The following is an 18,188-nucleotide window of genomic DNA, read 5'->3' as shown; positions in this document are numbered from 1 at the left end:
ATGGACTGGTTGCATCTCCTTGCTGTCCAAGGGACTCTCAAGAGTCTTCTCCAACACCACAGTTCAAAAGCATCAATTCTTCAGCGCTCAGCTTTCTTCACAGTCCAACTCTCACATCCATATGTGACCACTGGAAAAACCATAGCCTTGACTAGATGGACCTTTGTTGGCAAATTAATATCTCTGCTTTTCAATATACTATCCAGGTTGGTCATAACTTTTCTTCCAAGGAGTAAGCATCTTTTAATTTCATGGCTGTAATCACCATCTGCAGTGATTTTGGAGCCCAGAAAAATAAAGTCTGACACTGTTTCCCCATCTATTTCCCATGAAGTGATGGGAACGGATGCCATGATCTTCATTTTCTGAATGTTGAGCTTTAAGCCAACTTTTTCATTCTCCTCTTTCACTTTCATCAAGAGGCTTTTTAGTTCCTCGTCACTTTCTGCCATAAGGGTGGTGTCATCTGCCTATCTGAGATTGTTGATATTTCTCCCGGCAATCTTGATTCCAGCTTGTGCTTCTTCCAGTCCAGCGTTTCTCATGATGTACTCTGCATATAAGTTAAATAAGCAGGATGACAATATACAGCCTTGATGTACTCCTTTTTCTGTTTGGAACCAGTCTGTTGTTCCATGTCCAGTTCTAACTGTTGCTTCCTGACCTGCATACAGCTTTCTCAAGAGGCAGGTCAGGTGATCTGGTATGCCCATCTCTTTCAGAATTTTCCACAGTTTATTGTGACCCACACAGTCAAAGGCTTTGGCATAGTCAATAAAGCAGAAATAGATGTTTTTCTGGAACTCTCTTGCTTTTTCGATGATCCAGCAGATGTTGGCAATTTGATCTCTGGTTCCTCCACCTTTTCTAAAACCATCTTGAACATCTGGATGTTCATGGTTCATGTATTGCTGAAGCCTGGCTTGGAGAATTTTGAGCATTACTTTACTAGTGTGTGAGATGAGTGCAATTGTGTGGTAGTTTGAGCATTCTTTGGCATTGCCTTTCTTTGAGATTGGAATGAAAACTGACCTTTTCCAGTCTTGTGGCCACTGCTGAGTTTTCCAAATTTGCTGGCATATTGAGTGCAGCACTTTAACAGCATCATCTTTCAGGATTTAAAATAGCTCATATATATATATATATATATATATATATATAAAACTTAATTGCTTTGCTGTATATCAGAAACTAACAAAACAGTATGAATCAACTATACTTTCAATTTAAAAAAGAGATGGGGGCTTCCCTGGTGGCTCAGTGGTAAAGAATCCACCTGCCAGTGCAGGAGACATGGGTTCCATCCTTGATCCAGGAAGATCCCACACTGCAGAGCAACTAAGCCTGTGCACCACAACTACTGAGCCTGTGCTTTAGAGCCCAGAAGTCAAAACTACTGAGCCCACATGCCCCAACTACTGAAGTCCACTCACCCTAGAGCCAGTGCTCTGCAACAAAAGAAGCTACCACAATAAGAAGACTATGCATCGCAACTAGAGAGCAGCCCCCACTGCCTATAGCCAGAAAAAGCCCACACAACAAAGACCCAACACAACCCCAAAAAAATTAATAAACAAAATTGTAAAAAAAAAAAAAAAAAAAAGGTCAGCATCATGAAAATGAAGAAAACAAGAGATGGTGCATGAGAGATCCCTGAAAAGGTTTAGCATAAGTAATCGCTAACACTGAAGAAACAAAATATCAGGAAGCATTTTAATATCAACTGGCATTTGTCTTGGTATCTCCCATTCATTGGCAATTTGGGCAGCCAAATTAAAAGTTCATGAGTAATAAAAGAAAAAATGATAAATCTGAAATGTTATGGTCTCAAAAATATTTTTATCATTCAAATATACAAAACACATAATTTACATACATTCCTCAAATGCATGTCACTCAATGGATAATTCTGAAAGCCAAGTATGCATAAAAAAGCATGTTAGGCATGGTCCAAGCCAACTCTAGAACCAGAAACAGAATGTATTTTCAAAGTTCTTCTCCCCACTTTAGTTCCCTCAGCCAATAAATTTCAATCTTTATTATTGAATTATCCAGGTAGTAATTGTAAAAGTCATGGAGTCTTTTGTGAGTCTACTAGAAAAAACAGACATTAAAAAAATTTCAACGTTAACAAAAAGGCAAAAGCATACACTTGGAATATTAGGGTCTCAATATTTTTGTCCTTCAAATGCATGCATATCTTTATAAAGCATGTCACATACATTCATCCTAGAGATAAGTGAGTTATAAAAGTGTACATGAAATACAGTAGTATTTGATCCTGAAGGATAAAATTGTTTCATATTACTGGGAATCAGCAAGAGACAGACCTAGAGAGATCTAAAGCAGATAAAGACCTGCAGGCATCAACTTAAGGTACTGTGTGGTTACTCTCTAGAGATTACGAGAACAAGTCACTCAGAAGGATCCTTATGTAGGGATGTGGAGAAACAGCCAAAAACAGAGACAAAGAGACCAGCAGGGAGTGAAGAGAAACATCCAACTTCAAGATATTTAAGCTGGTAAAAGTTTTAAGACTTGTGACTGAAACTTTGTTTCTGAGACAAGTCCAGCAATGGTTCATGAAGGCGAGATATTTGGCTTAAAAATTTTTTTGGATCTGACCTGTGAAATCACCTTAAGTTATATCAAAACTCCTTAATAAACACCTACTGTTCTGTACTAAACTTTCTCGGGAAATTGGGAAAAGGTAGAAAGCAGGATCCCTGCAGATGAAGAAGTCATCAGCACAGAAAGTAGTGGAGCAGCAGAAAGCACATCACTGGCAAGGCTGTCAGGTTTTGTGAAGAACTAGAGAAAAAGAGACAGAAACCTGAATTCAAAATTTGGCTCAGCAAGCTATAAGCTGTGTGGTCTCAGGGTAAGTACTTAACCTCTGAAAGAGCCTATTTCCTGGGCAAAATGTGACAAGAACATCTAACGAGCTGGATTATGACAAGGACTGCAGATAAAAATATGCAGGAACTATATGAGCGCTGCTGCTGCTAAGTCGCTTCAGTCGTGTCCGACTCTGCGACCCCATAGACGGCAGCCCACCAGGCTCCCCCGTCCCTGGGATTCTCCAGGCAAGAACACTGGAGTGGGATGCCATTTCCTTCTCCAATGCATGAAAGTGAAAAGTGAAAGTGAAGTCGCTCAGTCAGGTCCGACTTTTCGCGACCACATGGACTGCAGCCTACCAGGCTTCTCCGTCCATGGGATTTTCCAGGCAAGTGTACTGGAGTGGGGTGCCATCGCCTTCTCCGATATGAGTGCTAGGTGTTAAATATAAATAGATACCCTGCTAAATGTGTGGCCTGGCCAATGGTGGAAACTCAGTGTGAAGGAGACATATTACATAATTATTCTCTGCCTACTATGTGTGTGTGTGTGTGTGTGATTTTTAAATTTTAAATTGGAGGATAATTACAATATTGTGCTGATTTCTGCCGTATATCAACATGAATCAGCCACAGATATACATATGTCCCCACCCTCTTTAAACTCTCTCCCACCTTCCAACCCATCCCACTTTTTAAAGGGACATGATCTAGTATAGATCATGTTTCTGAGAACCTCTTTATATAGAGAACACTTAAACCTTAACACTTAAGGGGAGGAAACAAGTCCTCCCAGGCACCATTGGTAACTAAGAGAAAGCCTGACAATTACAGGCATTTTTTCTAAAACTTATAAAAGCTAAAGGAGAAAAAAAATACATGTATAAAAGTGTAAAAGACATTATATATCAAGTCAGAAAGGATTTAGCGGTGCAGTCAGCATAGCACAAAGCTGATAGAAGAACCAGACTCATGAGACCAGAATGTCACAGAAAACTTCCTTCATATCTGAAGAAAAGGATTTCATAACAGACTTGCTGCCTAGAGTAGGTTTTTCTTGCCTGTGATTCTGGGGCATTTGAAAGCAGGTAGCATCTAGAAATTTCTTTCATGTCTAGAACTTTGCTGTGCATTTAAATGTTTTAATGTTGTTTTGGAGTTCCTAAATCTCTATCTTCTGTAAGATATGAATCACTTTTATGGTTCCTCCTATTCTGTATTTCCTGTGAGAGCTTAATCTTGACCTAAATTTTTTCCAATCATGGTACTTTTCTAGAAAATATCTATGGTGGATGCTGTGATGGTCCTGCCCAGAATTCACCTTCAGAAATGAAGGACTTCTGTCTCAGCTGCTGGCAGTGCCACCTGGGGGACAGTCCTCAAAAGTCAGCCCTATGGGGACTGACTGATCTGAAGAGAGCTGCATCAAGCAAGCGCCCACGCCATTCCAGAGTCACCCAGAGGGGCATAAAAACTCAGCCCCCTCATCCAGTGAGAGACAACTCTGAAAGGACATCCAATTTCAGACAACCCTGAGGCTCCCCCTAAGACCGCATCACAATCCAGTTTCTTCCTTGGCCCAGTCCTGCTTCCATTCTATCATGCCCTTCCATTCCACTGGTGCTGTCCTAAGAGCTCCCCCTAATATACCTCCTAAGAGCTAATCTCTGCTCCCTGGGGAACACAACCTGTTCTGTCTCGAGGGAAGTTGCTGTCCGTGGAAGAGTCTCAAGGCATGATGAGAACACACTCATCTGACACAGTGTGCAACACAAAGGACAAGACACACTTATCACTGTGGACAAGATTACATATGTGCCCTTGCTTCCTCTTCAAGGCTCCAGCTCCCTTTACCATAAGCCTACAATGTGGATGGAGAGAAGGTCGTAGATAGAAGGGAGAAGCAAATGGGGAGCAGCCAGGTGTGAACAAGGAGACCTGGAGAGGATGAGACAGATCTAAGGGCAAGGGACAGGCTTGAAGCTGAGATGAGGCAGGACCAACTGAAAGCAGCATCTTAAGAGGCAGAATGGTGGTTGGAAAAATTAAGTCCAGAAGTCCATGAAACGGATGCTCAAATGATGATGGGTAATCCGGCAAGTCAATCTGCCTGACACTTCTGAGCACTGTGAGCTCCACTGTGAACGTATGTCCTTTATACAGAACTGGAAGGAGCTTAGTCCGATGAAACATTAACAGAAGCTGAAGGGACACTAGAACAAGACCTAAAAAGGACCTTCACTACCTGCTCGTTGGTTATGGTCATGGAACTAAGCCTCATTTCTGTTCTGTATCATCCTTCATCTCCACACACACACCTCCTCGGAGTCCCACTTTGCACCCAGTCATACCTTCTTACTAACTTACTTGCCTGCTTGGTTTTTTTTTTTTTTTGGCTGCACTACACAGCATGTGAGATGGTAGTTCCCTGACCAAGGATCAACCCAGATCACACCCAAGCTTCTGCAGAGGAAGTTCAGAATCTTAACCATTGGACCACTGGGGAAGTCCCCTTGCTTGCTTTTTTGGTGACACACTCCATACTTTAAGTGAACTAAAGCCCCTGGTTTCAAAGCATTGTAGCTGATGTCTTTACAAAGAGCAATCACAGCTCTTAACCAGGAGACATGCTTCACGGATATTTGCTAAAAGGAGTGTTTTGCAACACACATTAAGAAGAACAGCATTCAGTGAGGGAATGAGAATTACACACTAATCTTCGAAGAGCCCCGGTTTTGAACTGGAACAGACCGCAAAAATCACATTTGGACTAACCTCCTGGTTTTATAAAGGAAGAAACTATTTTCTGGAAGATCATTTTTTGCTGCAAATATTTTCTTCCTTTCCCACCCTTAGAACACTATTAAAAAATGTTTCTGCTCCACCTCCCATCTCAATTTCCCTTCTCCTTTTAAAAAGCAACGAGGCTGCCAGGAAAAGCATTTCAAGGTGGATCACGTGAAGTCCCAGCCAAGGCAAGGGAAAAAAAAAAGTTAAATTGAAGAAGCAGCTGGTTCTTTGCCACCAGATGGGAAGGTAGCATACTCTTACTCTCCGCCCCCAATCTCCTGGAGCAAGGAAACTGCTACTAGACACTTGAGTCTCCAAGGTCGCTCTCCCTCCCCTCCCTCCCCCTTCCCTGCCCTGGGCTGGGCCCACAGGGCTATACTGAGTACGGCTGGGATCCTTTTAGAGAAAGAGGATCATTCCAGGCTGCTGTGGTTACCTGTATCCTATTTCCCTAAGACCAAAGGCACTTCTGCTCCAACCCTGAAACCTCAAAGGAAAGGAAATCCTCAAAGAAAATGGAATTCTTCATTGATTTGGGGGTGGGTGTGATTTACTCTTTTCAATATTATAACATATATGCCCCCAAAAGAGATTACTGACTGGGAACAGGCCCACATGTCAGGGTTTGATTATGGGAACTCCCAAGAATGTGGAGTTGTGAAAAAGCAAAACGATAGGAGGTTTAAAAGAAAAAAAGAAAGAAACTATTCAGCTCTCATTTGGTCTTTTGGTAGTTTTCTATCTATTGTCTTTTTTTTTAATATAAATTTATTTATTTTAATTGGAGGTTAATTACTTTACAATATTGTATTGGTTTTGCCATACATCAACATGAATCCGCCACAGGTATATACGTGTTCCCCATCCTGAACCCCCCCCTCCTCCTTCCCCGTACCATCCCTCTGGATCGTCTCAGTGCACCAGCCCCAAGCATCCTGTATCATGCATCGAACCTGGACTGGCAATTCGTTTCATATATGATATTATACATGTTTCAATGTCATTCTCCCAAATCATCCCACCCTCTCCCTCTCCCACTATGATGAGTTCAAGGACAGGAAGACAACTGTGAAAGAAAAGACAGTGGTGGCCTGGATACCCGCATGGGCCCAGCGTTTACTCAGTGGTTAGACTTTATTGCTCATTTTGGAGGTTTAAATTTGAATCCTATTTCCAGTCAAACAACAAACAGACAAATTAAAGGATATTAACAGGATAACCAAACAATAAATTAGACCTAAACCATTTCCAGACTGTGTGAAGTTCTATTTGAACAGATTACAGAATTTTCCGAGTTAACATGCTATGTTGCTCTTAGAAGAATGTGTAAGTAGGATTCACATTTGCCCCAACTATTTAAATGACTCTCGAGTAGAACCACCTGTAATCAGTGATCTTAATTAATCACATCAGTACAGGCAGATCTCAGAGATGTTGCAGGTTCCATTCCAGACCTCCACCATAAATCACACAGTGTACTAAAAGTGAGTCACAGGAAATTTCTTTGGTTTCCTACTGCATGTAAAAGTTATGTTTCCACCATGGTTTAGTCTATTCAGTGTACAGCAGCACTACGTCTAAAAACACAACATGCATAGCTTCATTTAAAAACAGTTAATTGCTAAAAACTGCTGTCACCTGAGCCTTCAGGTGTTGTAATGTTTGTACTGGTGGAGTCTTGTCACAATGAGATGATGGCTGCTGAGTGATCAGAATCGCTAAAGGTTGGGGTGGCTGTGGCAATGTCTTAAAATAAGACAACAAAGTTTGCTGCATCAGTTGACTTCTTTTCATGAACAATTTCTCTGTAGTTGTTAGACAGCGTTTTAACCACAGCAGAACTTCTTTCAAACTTGGGTTCAGTCCTCACACCTGCCACTGCTTTACCAACTCAGTTCATGTAAGACTCTAAATCTTCCGTTGTCATGCCAACAGTCTTCAGAGCATCCCCACCAGAGGTGGATTCCATCTCAGGAAACCACTTTCTTTGCTCGTAACAAACACCTCCTCGATTGTTCAAATTTTAACGTGAGATTATAGCAATTTGGTGACATCCTCAGATGCCATTTCCATTTCCAGTTCTCTTGTTACTTATACCACATCTGCAGTGACTTTCTCCACTGAAGTTCTGAACCCCTAAAAGTCATTTCTGAGGGCTGGAATCAACGTCTTCCAAACTCCTGTTTTTTGACCTCTTCTCATGAATCACAAATGTTCTTAACGAAATCTAGAATGAGAAGTCTTTCCAGACGATTTTCATTTTACTTTGCCAAGATTCATCAGGAGAATCACTATCTAAGGCAGCTATAGTCTTATAAAATGTATTTCTTAAATAATAAGACTTGAAAGTCAAAATTATTCCCTGATCCATGGGCTGCAGAATGGATGTTGTGTTAGCAGCATGAAAACAACATTAATCTGGTTGTACATCCCAATCACACCTCTTGTGTGACAAGGTGCACTGTCAATGAGCTGTAATATTTTGGAAGAAATTTTTTTTATTCTGAACAGCAATGGGCTTAAAATATTCAGTAAACCATGGTGTAAACAGATGTGCTATCATCCAGGCCTTTTTACTGCATTTATTGAGTACAAGCAAAGTAGAGACCACAAAATTCGGAAGGATTCTAGGATTTTCAGAATGGTAAGAAAGCACTGGTTTCAAATTAAAGTCACTAGCTGCATTAGCCCCCAACAAGAGAGCCAGCCTGTCCTTTGAAGCCCTGAAGACAGGCATTGACTTTTCCTCTCCAGTATGAAAGTCGAAGATAACATCTCCCAACAGATGGCTGTTTTACCTACATTGAAAATCTGTTGTTCAGCGTAGCCACTTTGATGAGTTATCTGAGCTAGATCTTCTGGATAACTTGCTGCAGCTTCTACATTAGCATCTGCTGCTTCATCTTGTACTTTATGTTATACAGACAGCCTCTTCCCTTAAACCTCATTATGAACCAGAGTTGTCTAGCTTTAAACTTTTCTTTTGCACCTTCCTCACCTCTTTCAGCCTCCAGAGAATTGGAGAGAGTTAGGGCTTTGCTCTGGATTAGGATTTGGCTTAAAGAAATATTATGGCTGGTCTGATCTTCTAACCAGACCATTACACAACTTTCTCCATATCAGCAATAAGGCTTACCATTCAGGTGTTCACTGAAGTTAACACTTTTAATTTCCTTCAAGAACTTTCCCTTTACATTTGCAACTTGAATAACTGGTGCAAGAGGTCTAGTTTTCAGTCTGTCTCGGCTTTTCAACATGACTTCCTCACTGAGTGCAATCATTTCTAGCTTTTGATTTAAAGTGAGAGAGGTGCAACTCCTACATTCACTTGAACACATAAAGGCCACTTTATGGTTAATTTGGCCTAATTTCAATATTTATGTGTCTCAGGGGAAAAGGAGGGCCCACGGAGGGGAAGAGAGATGGGGAATGGCAAGTTGGTGGAGCAGTTAGAACACACAACATTTATTGATTAAGTTGGCCAGCTTACATGGGTACAGCTAGTAGTGGCTCAAAACAATTACAAGAGAGCATCAAAGATCACAGATTATCACAACAAAAACACTAATAATTTTAAAATTTTGAAGTATTGGGAGAATTATCAAAATATGACACAGAGAGTCAAAGTGACAACTGCTGTGGGGCAAATGGCTCCAGCACTTGCTGGACTCCAGGTTGCCACAAACCTTCGATTTATAAAGAAACGCACTACCTGTAAAGCTCAGTAAAGCTAAGTACACTAAAAGCAGGCATGCCTGTGGCAGTACCAATCTTTGGACTGTATATCCTTCAGCAAGCAGAAAGAGAGATGAATAATTTTTTAAACGAACTGTACTTTCACAAGCATACTGAAAATACCCAGTTTATCAGCCTGTCTAAGGATTTGCTTTCAACTTCTGGACATGGCAAAGAAGAGCACTGTTTGACATCATCCTTCGACCCAAAAGATCAATTACACCGAAAGGTGCCTGTGCATTTTAAACCACTGAGAGTAAATGATAGGTATTAGGCAAAGCAAACTGAATGAACAACATAGCCTGCTGGGAGAGAATACATTTGTTTGAAAACAATATTTCTTTTCCTAAGTGAGTACATAATGGCTAAAAGGTTGCTAGTTGATAGTTCTGAAGATGAGTCTTCTTCCTCACCACAGGAAAGGGCAGGGAAGCGCCAGCCCTCTGTCTCCATGTGAGTATGCCTCCATAATTTTCTGAATGGACCACCTCTAGGGCACCAAAATGCGAAGCTGCTGCGCATGCCAACTAAAAGCCACTGTGATGGTGCGTTGTCACAGCCTGGGAGCTAGATTCAGACCCCCGACCAGCTCAAGGGAGAAGGCAACTCCCAGCGATAAGAAGGGCTGAACTGTAACCAGGGACCCAGAAGAGGAAAACGTCTGTAATACAAGGCAGCCAACTCCATCACCTCAAACACTAATCACTGGCATCTAAGCCTACAGGATTTCCCAGAAAAACACAAGAGTGCGGTGCACACACCCTATTTAAGACAGGCGCCACTGAGGCCAGCAAGGACTGGAAATCCGGAACCGGAAACCTTCACCTTCTCGACACGCCTCTTCTTCCGCTCCCCTGGGTCTGACCTGCCAAACAATGACGAGACACGTGTCTCTGAATGTATAACCCTAACTGCGCTGGAGCAGAATTTCTAAGTGGTAAGTAGATCAAAAGGATTAAAAAAAAAAAAAAAGACATATTTCTATTGCACAGAATTTTCCAGACACATTATGAAAAAAGAAATCTGTTATCTCTTACTTGAAAGAGCTGGTTTGTCTAGTCACCGTGCTTACAAAAATTGTCTCCTACTTTTAAAAAACTGCTTTGCAAATGATTTCCAATGAAAAATAGTTTCATTAAAAATAAGAAAACAGAATCCAAATCATTCTAATATAAAAGAGACAAGAGGATGCTACACCTCTTGTACCCGATGCTACACCGGGTACTGTAATGTGGTAACACTTCTATGGCTCCCTGACTTTTCCTTTAGAATAACAACCCTTTTTTTCCCCAGGTACTTCCCGTAATCTGGGATTTCCTCTCTGGCATCAACCTCAGTCTCACTCTGTACCACAGGAATTTTTCCCAGGCCTGACAATCCTGTCTCCACCTTTGGAAATTCCAGAAATGTGTTCTCTCTTGCTTCTTTTGCTAAGAATTTATAGAGTCTAAGAAGACTTTTTAAGGAATTTATAGCCTAATAGAATTCAGCTATAATAACACAGCTCCCAGAAAAGCTGCAGGATAATGCTGTTAAGTTTGAAGTGTCATCTTACATATAATAAATCATTTTCCTACTTGGCTAATTATCTAAGTCATTAACTTCTCTGTTTTGAAATACTCTCAAATTTATGAAAAGAGTTGCAAGAATAGTACAAAGAACTCCCATAATACCCTCTGATCAAATTTATCAGATTCACAAATTCTGCCACATTTGCATCCTCTCTTTCGTTCTTCTCTCTCTCTCTCACACACACAAACACACACACACAATCTTTCCTGCACTATTTGAGAGTTAGTTCCAGACATCATAACCTTTTAAACTCTCAATTCTTCAGCTATTTGCTAAAAACAACTACATTCTCTTACATAACCACAGTACAGTATAATTAGAAAAATGAGAAAATCTGATAGAACACTACAACCTAATATACAATCCATATTCAAATTTTACCGACTGTGTCAATAATGTCTTCTGTAGATAATAATTATCTTGATGCAATACCACATATTCTATTTAGTTGTCATATTTCTTTAATCTCTTTTATTCTGAAAGTTTTTCAACCTTCATCTTTTGTAACACTGCCATTTTTGAAATATTCAAGCCAGTTATTCTATAAAATACCCCACCATTTGTATCTGCCTCATATTTCTTCATGATCAGATGGAGATGATGAATGTTTATCAGAAATTTGAAATAGGAAATGCTGTGCCCTTCTCAGGACATCACACCTAGAAGCACACGATGTTGCTTTGTCCTGATTTTATTTTTATTTTAAAAATTACCTTTAATCTCTATTTTGTTTACTTAACTTAAGACTGAGTCCCTACAGAAATGCTAACTTTAAAAAAATTATGGAACACAATTCTAACCTCAATAAGAATTTTTCTAAAGTATTAGCTCATTAGACTAATAAATAATGGAGCATTGCAAAGGATAAGAAGACTAATATCTTGCACTTTAATTCTTAGCAATGCTACTAATTTACTAATGAATCTTAGGCAAGTTAATTAATCTCCCTGATTATGCTTTCCTATATTGGTACTTTAAAAAAATTTTCTTTTACAAAACTGTGGACTCCAGGCACAATTCCATTATATTTGCATATTGGCAACATTTATGAGCAAATGATGTATCCCTGTGAGGTACATTCTTTCTTATTTCACGTACTGTAAGTGAAAGCCACATATGCACTTTTTCAAATGTATCTCAAGGCAATACTGACAAAAGTTTAGTATCTTTTTTTGTCTTACAAATATAGATAAGCTCCAAAGAGATCTAAACTAGGTGTTGCTAGTGGTAAAGAACTCATCTGCCAATGCAGGAGAACTAGGAGACGTGGGTTCAATCCCTGAGTCAGGAAGATCCCCTAGAGGAGGAAATGACAACACACTCCAGTATTCTTGCTCATTAAATCCCATGGACAGAGGAACCTGATGGGCTACAGTCCATGAGGTCGCAGAGAGTCAGACACAACTGAAGTGACTGAGCACATCACACTATGAAAGCATTGTCCTTCCATATGTATGCAAGATAATGATATTAAATAAACAGTTAATGTTACTAAAAGCAAAAATAATTCCCTGAGAAGGACTTTTTGAGTTGAGAGAAATGAAGAAAGCTAATCATAATAAATTCTCTCAGAGGTATTGTGTGTAGTAAGTAAAATTGTCACTATTATCAAAAGAAGCTTAACAACAAACTATATTTTCCTACAGCTTACATTACGTATCCAATAATAGGAATGCATAAAAGAAATAATTTACCTTCTGATTTGCAAATATCAAGAGAAGAAATCAAACTATCATCCTTAATGCAAATTAATTTTAATACACCAAGAACTAGAATAACATTTCTAGAATACTTAACTACTAAATAGGGGGATAAACACATTGTTTCAGATTTCAAAAATCTAGGCAAAATGCACAAACCCTTACCACAAATTAAGAAAATGTGTTTCCCTAATGAAGAGACACCATTCTACACACCACATGAGTCTCAAAAGGAAGACCTCTGAATCTCAGTTCATGTAGAACACATATAGGTATTTCTTACTAACACAACAAAAAGTTTCTTAGAAAACTATAATTGGCTGATAAAAACTATCATGAATTACTTTTTTATACTATAATAGAATTATGGTGTTTCATATTTCATTAATGGAATAACACAAGGTTAAGCCCAAGTCACATTACATGAAAGGTAATCCCATAAAACCACTCAGCACATAAACTACACAATGAACAGGTGCTATCTAGGAAGTACATTATATAAGCCAACAAACAATTAAAATTACTTTTTATTTGGCTTCTAAGACATTGTAGTCTCCTGGTCTTCCTCTTTACTTGCTGGCACTCTGTCCCAGTCTCTTTTGCTGGCTTCTCTGCTATCTCATTATTCAATGTTGGCACATCCATGATTCAATCTTTGGACATCATTTCTTCCCAATCAACAGTCACTCCTTAGGTGATTATATTCAGTCTGCTATTCTGAATGTCTCTTGTGCACTGATTCTCACATTCCTATTTCTTACCATGACTACACCCTAAGTTCATTCAGATCAAATCAGTCGCTCAGTCGTGTCCGACTCTTTGCAACCCCATGAATCTCAGCACGCCAGGCCTCCCTGTCCATCACCAACTCCCGGAGTTCACTCAGACTCACGTCCATCGAGTCAGTGATGCCATCCAGCCATCTCATCCTCTGTCGTCCCCTTCTCCTCCTGCCCCCAATCTCTCCCAGCATCACAGTCTTTTCCAATGAGTCAACTCTTCGCATGAGGTGGCCAAAGTACTGGAGTTTCAGCTTTAGCATCATTCCTTCCAAAGAAATCCCAGGGCTGATCTCCTTCAGAATGGACTGGTTGGATCTCCTTGCAGTCCAAGGGACTCTCAAGAGTCTTCTCCAACACCACAGTTCAAAAGCATCAATTCTACAGTGTTCAGCCTTCTTCACAGTCCAACTCTCACATCCATACATGACCACAGGAAAAACCATAGCCTTGACTAGACGGACCTTTGTTGGCAAAGTAATGTCTCTGCTTTTGAATATGCTATCTAGGTTGGTCATAACTTTCCTTCCAAGGAGTAAGCGTCTTTTAATTTCATGGCTGCAATCACCATCTGCAGTGATTTTGGAGCCCAGAAAAATAAAGTCTGACACTGTTTCCACTGTTTCCCCAAAGGAATGATGCTAAAGCTGAAACTCCAGTACTTTGGCCACCTCATGGGAAGAGTTGACTCATTAGAAAAAACTCTGATGCTGGGAGGGATTGGGGGCAGGAGGAGAAGGGGACGACAGAGGATGAGATGGCTGGATGGCATCACTGACTCGATGGACATGAGTCTGAGTGAACTCTGGGAGTTGGTGATGGACAGGGAGGCCTGGTGTGCTGCAATTCATGGGGTCACAAAGAGTCAGACACGACTGAGCAACTGATCTGATCTGATCTGATCTGAACCTTAGTTCTTGGATTTATGATTCAAGGTGTTTATCATATGTTTATGTTTTCATATTTGAAGGTATTTAACTCAGTTGAAAGTATCGTGTTGGAATTCTCTTCTCTTTCACAGTTGATGTTCAGAGAGAAATTTCCATCAACTGAAATGTTTTGATTCTCCATTCTGTTTTGATCTTATAGTCCTTTCATACAGATGACAATTGACTACATCTCTGACTTAGCAGCTGCATTTCATGGACAAGGTGACGTGGGCTGATTTACATGATCTTTAGCTCAAGGGCACCCTCTCCTGTCCGAGTCATGTAATGCAGTTTCTTTAAAGGTTGGCCTTTGTTGGGAGGCTGGAGAGAAACAGTTTTCTTCCATTTTATTTTATGTTATGGTATTCCAGATTTCCCCACCTTGTTTCTTTTCCCTTTCACCAACAAGAGTCCAAAGGGCGCCTCTGTCTTACTTTTAACCTGTTCACCTCTAGTTTTCCACAACTGCTCCCTGTGTCCTTTCAAGTTCCTTCCTCTTTATTCAGAGTTCTTATCTATCTGGATTCTGGATTCTCTTTCAGCATTTTTCATCCTTAGGCTAGACCTTCTCTTTCTAAGGGTGATTTCCTTTTTGGGGGGAGTTTGGGGCGGGGGGTGTGGTGCACCGCACGGCTTTCAGGATCTTAGTTCTCTGACCAGGGATCAGTACCCTCCCTCCCCACCACAGTGGAAGGTGTAGAGTTGTAACCACCAGAACCGCCAGGGAATTCCTTCTATAGATGATTTTTACACAGTCTCTTTGACATGGTTTTTCCCTAGGGATAGAACCCCCTAACTATCCACATAAGCTCTCAGTGGGAATAATGAGGCACCGCCACTAAAAACTGACGTCATTTTTCTACTTACAATAACTTCGTACTGTCCTGTGTCTTCTAGTTCGGCTGAGGCTGAGGGATATATAAAGTTTCATTTGCTTCTTATTGACATGTACACATTTTTGGCAGATGTAGAAGGAACTGAGGTTTAAGCTGCAGCAATTAATTACTTCAGCTACTTTATTATTCTCTGTCAGATATTTCTTCTCTATATTTGAAGTCAGATTTCTGGCTTCACTGTTTAATCCTTAGTGGATACTGTAGTGGATACATTGTGCCTCACACTCATCACCTATTCAGAGCTGAGGTATCTATTTCCTCAGTTGCTGGCCAGTCATGGCTGCTGCCTTCTCGTACCCATGCTTCTCACTAAGAGAGACCACCGTCCAAAAGGAACTGCCTTATTGAAGGCTGCGCATCCTCTCTATGATGAAGCCAGCAATCAGTGCTGGCTAATATGAGGACAAAAGCCTAGGCTCTCTGCCTTAATTTGTGACCACTGTGAGGGACCATCGCAGCTCCAGAGATCCCTGTAGGATTGGCAAAGACCTCAATTGTAACCACACTGTGGCTCGGCTTCTCCACTTCCTTACAGGTGTATATCCTAAATGCCAATCCTACCTTCCCCACTTCCTTACAGGTAATTTATCCAAATGCACTCTTCAATATACATTCTGCAAACAATTCTATACCACAGGCTATTTTCAGGGCATCCAACCTGAAGACAATCACCATCTGAAACAAACTATCGAATTATGAGGCATGCACTGTTATAAGTGCTTTCAATATGTTGTATACATTCACTTAATTCTCACAAGGAAACCATGAGGTTTCTATCATTCAGTTCAGTTCAGTTCAATCACTCAGTCATGTCTGACTCTTTGCAACCCCATGAACCGCAGCACGCCAGGCCTCCCTGTCCATCTCCAACTCCCGGAGTTCACCCAAACACATGTCCACGGAGTCAGTGATGCCATCCAACCATCTCATCCTCTGTCTTCCCCTTCTCATCTTGCCCTCAATCTTTCCCAGCATCAGGGTCCTTTCAAATGAGTCAGCTCTTTGCATTTTGGCCAAAGTAATGGAGTTTTAGCTTCAGCATCAGTCCTTCCAATGAATAATTCAGGACTGATTGCCTTTAGGATGGACTGGTTGGATCTCCTTGAAGTCCAAGGGACTCACAAGAGTCTTCTCCAACACCACAGTTCAAAAGCATCAATTCTTCTGAGCTCAGCTCTCTTTATAATCCAACTATCACATCCATACATGACCACTGGAAAAACCATAGCCTTGACTAGATGGACCTTTGTTGGCAAAGTAATGTCTCTGCTTTTCAATATGCTGTCTAGTTTGGTCATAACTTTCCTTCAAAGGAGTAAGCGTCTTTTAATTTCATGGCTGCAGTCACCATCTGTAGTGATTTTGGAGCCCAGAAAAATAAAGTCTGACACTGTTTCCACTGTTTCCCCATCTATTTCCCATGAAGTGATGGGACCAGATGCCATGATCTTCATTTTCTGAATGTTGAGTTTTAAGCCATCTTTTTCACTCTCCTTTTTCACCTTCATCAAGAGGCTCTTTAGTTCCTCTTCACTTTCTGCCATAAGGGTGGTGTCATCTGCATATCTGAGGTTATTGATATTTCTCCCGGCAATCTTGATTCCAGCTTGTGCTTCTTCCAGCCCAGCATTTCTCATGATGTACTCTGCATATAAATTAAATAAGCAGGGTGACAATATACAGCCTTGATGTACACCTTTTCTTATTTGGAACCAGTCTGTTGTTCCATGTCCAGTTCTAACTGTTGCTTCCTGACCTGCATACAAATTTCTCAAGAGGCAAGTCAGGTGGTCTGGTATGCCCATCTCTTTCAGAATTTTCCACAGTTTATCATTATCCACACAGTCAAAGGCTTTGGCATAGTCAATTAAGCAGAAATAGATGTTTTTCTGGAACTCTTTTGCTTTTTTGATGGTCCAGCGGATGTTGGCAATTTGATCTCTGGTTCCTCTGCCTTTTCTAAAACCAGCTTGAACATCTGGAAGTTCACAGTTCACGTATTGCTGAAGCCTGGCTTGGAGAATTTTAAGCGTTACTTTACTAGTGTGTGAGATGAGTGCAATTGTGGGGTAGTTTGAGCATTCTTTGGCACTGCCTTTCTTTGGGATTGGAATGAAAACTGACCTTATCACCATATCTCAAATAGAAAAGAAACTCTTAGAGAGGAGAAGTACCTTGCCTAAATTAATAAAAAGTGGTCAATCCAGAATTGGAACATATGCTGCTGCTGCTGCTGCTGCTGCCGCCAGGTTGCTTCAGTCGTGTCCGACTCTGTGCGACCCCATAGACGGCAGCCCACCAGGCTCCCCCATCCCTGGGATTCTCCAGGCAAGAACACTGGAGTGGGTTGCCATTTCCTTCTCCAATGCATGGAAGTGAAAAGTGAAAGTCAGGTCACTCAGTCGTATCCAACTCTTCTCGACCCCATGGACTGCAGCCTACCAGGCTCCTCCATCCATGGGATTTTCCAGGCAAGAGTACTGGAGTGGGGTGCCACTGCCTTCTCTGGTACATAGGCACTCTGACTCAAAAGCACATGCTCTCTTGCCCACTGTACTGTACTGCCTCTGTAATGGCTTTGCACCCATTGCCTCTTTGGCGTGACCCTGCATGTACCCATTCTCTGCATTTTTCTATTGCCCTGCTATGAAGGGTAGCCAGCACATGACACACACCAGGATGATCTCAAATATTAATTTTTTTTTTTCAATTTGGCTGCACCGGCTCTTAGTTGCAGCTCTCGACATCTTCGGTCTTTGTTGCAGTATAGGGTTCCTCCAGCTGTGGCATGCGAACTCTTAGTTGCAGCATACAGGATCTAGTTCCCTGCTGCTGCTGCTGCTGCTGCTAAGTCGCTTCAGTCGTATCCAACTCTGTGCGACCCCATAGATGGCAGCCCAGCAGGCTCCGCCGTCCCTGGGATTCTCCAGGCAAGAACACTGGAGTG

At 41.1% G+C, this 18,188-nt stretch overlaps 1 protein-coding gene across 2 annotated transcripts in view; it reads right to left on the bottom strand.

The window, feature by feature from the left end:
- The window catches only part of ITPR2 (inositol 1,4,5-trisphosphate receptor type 2), a 588,791-nt gene that overhangs the window by 369,842 nt on the left and 200,761 nt on the right, over positions 1-18,188 (bottom strand). The window lies entirely within an intron of this gene.

The sequence above is a fragment of the Bos javanicus genome, chromosome 5 (genome assembly GCF_032452875.1).
Source record: "Bos javanicus breed banteng chromosome 5, ARS-OSU_banteng_1.0, whole genome shotgun sequence".
In the NCBI taxonomy this organism is placed as follows: domain Eukaryota; kingdom Metazoa; phylum Chordata; class Mammalia; order Artiodactyla; family Bovidae; genus Bos; species Bos javanicus.
Note: the sequence above shows the minus strand (reverse complement) of the source record. Positions and strands in the feature narration are given on the sequence as shown.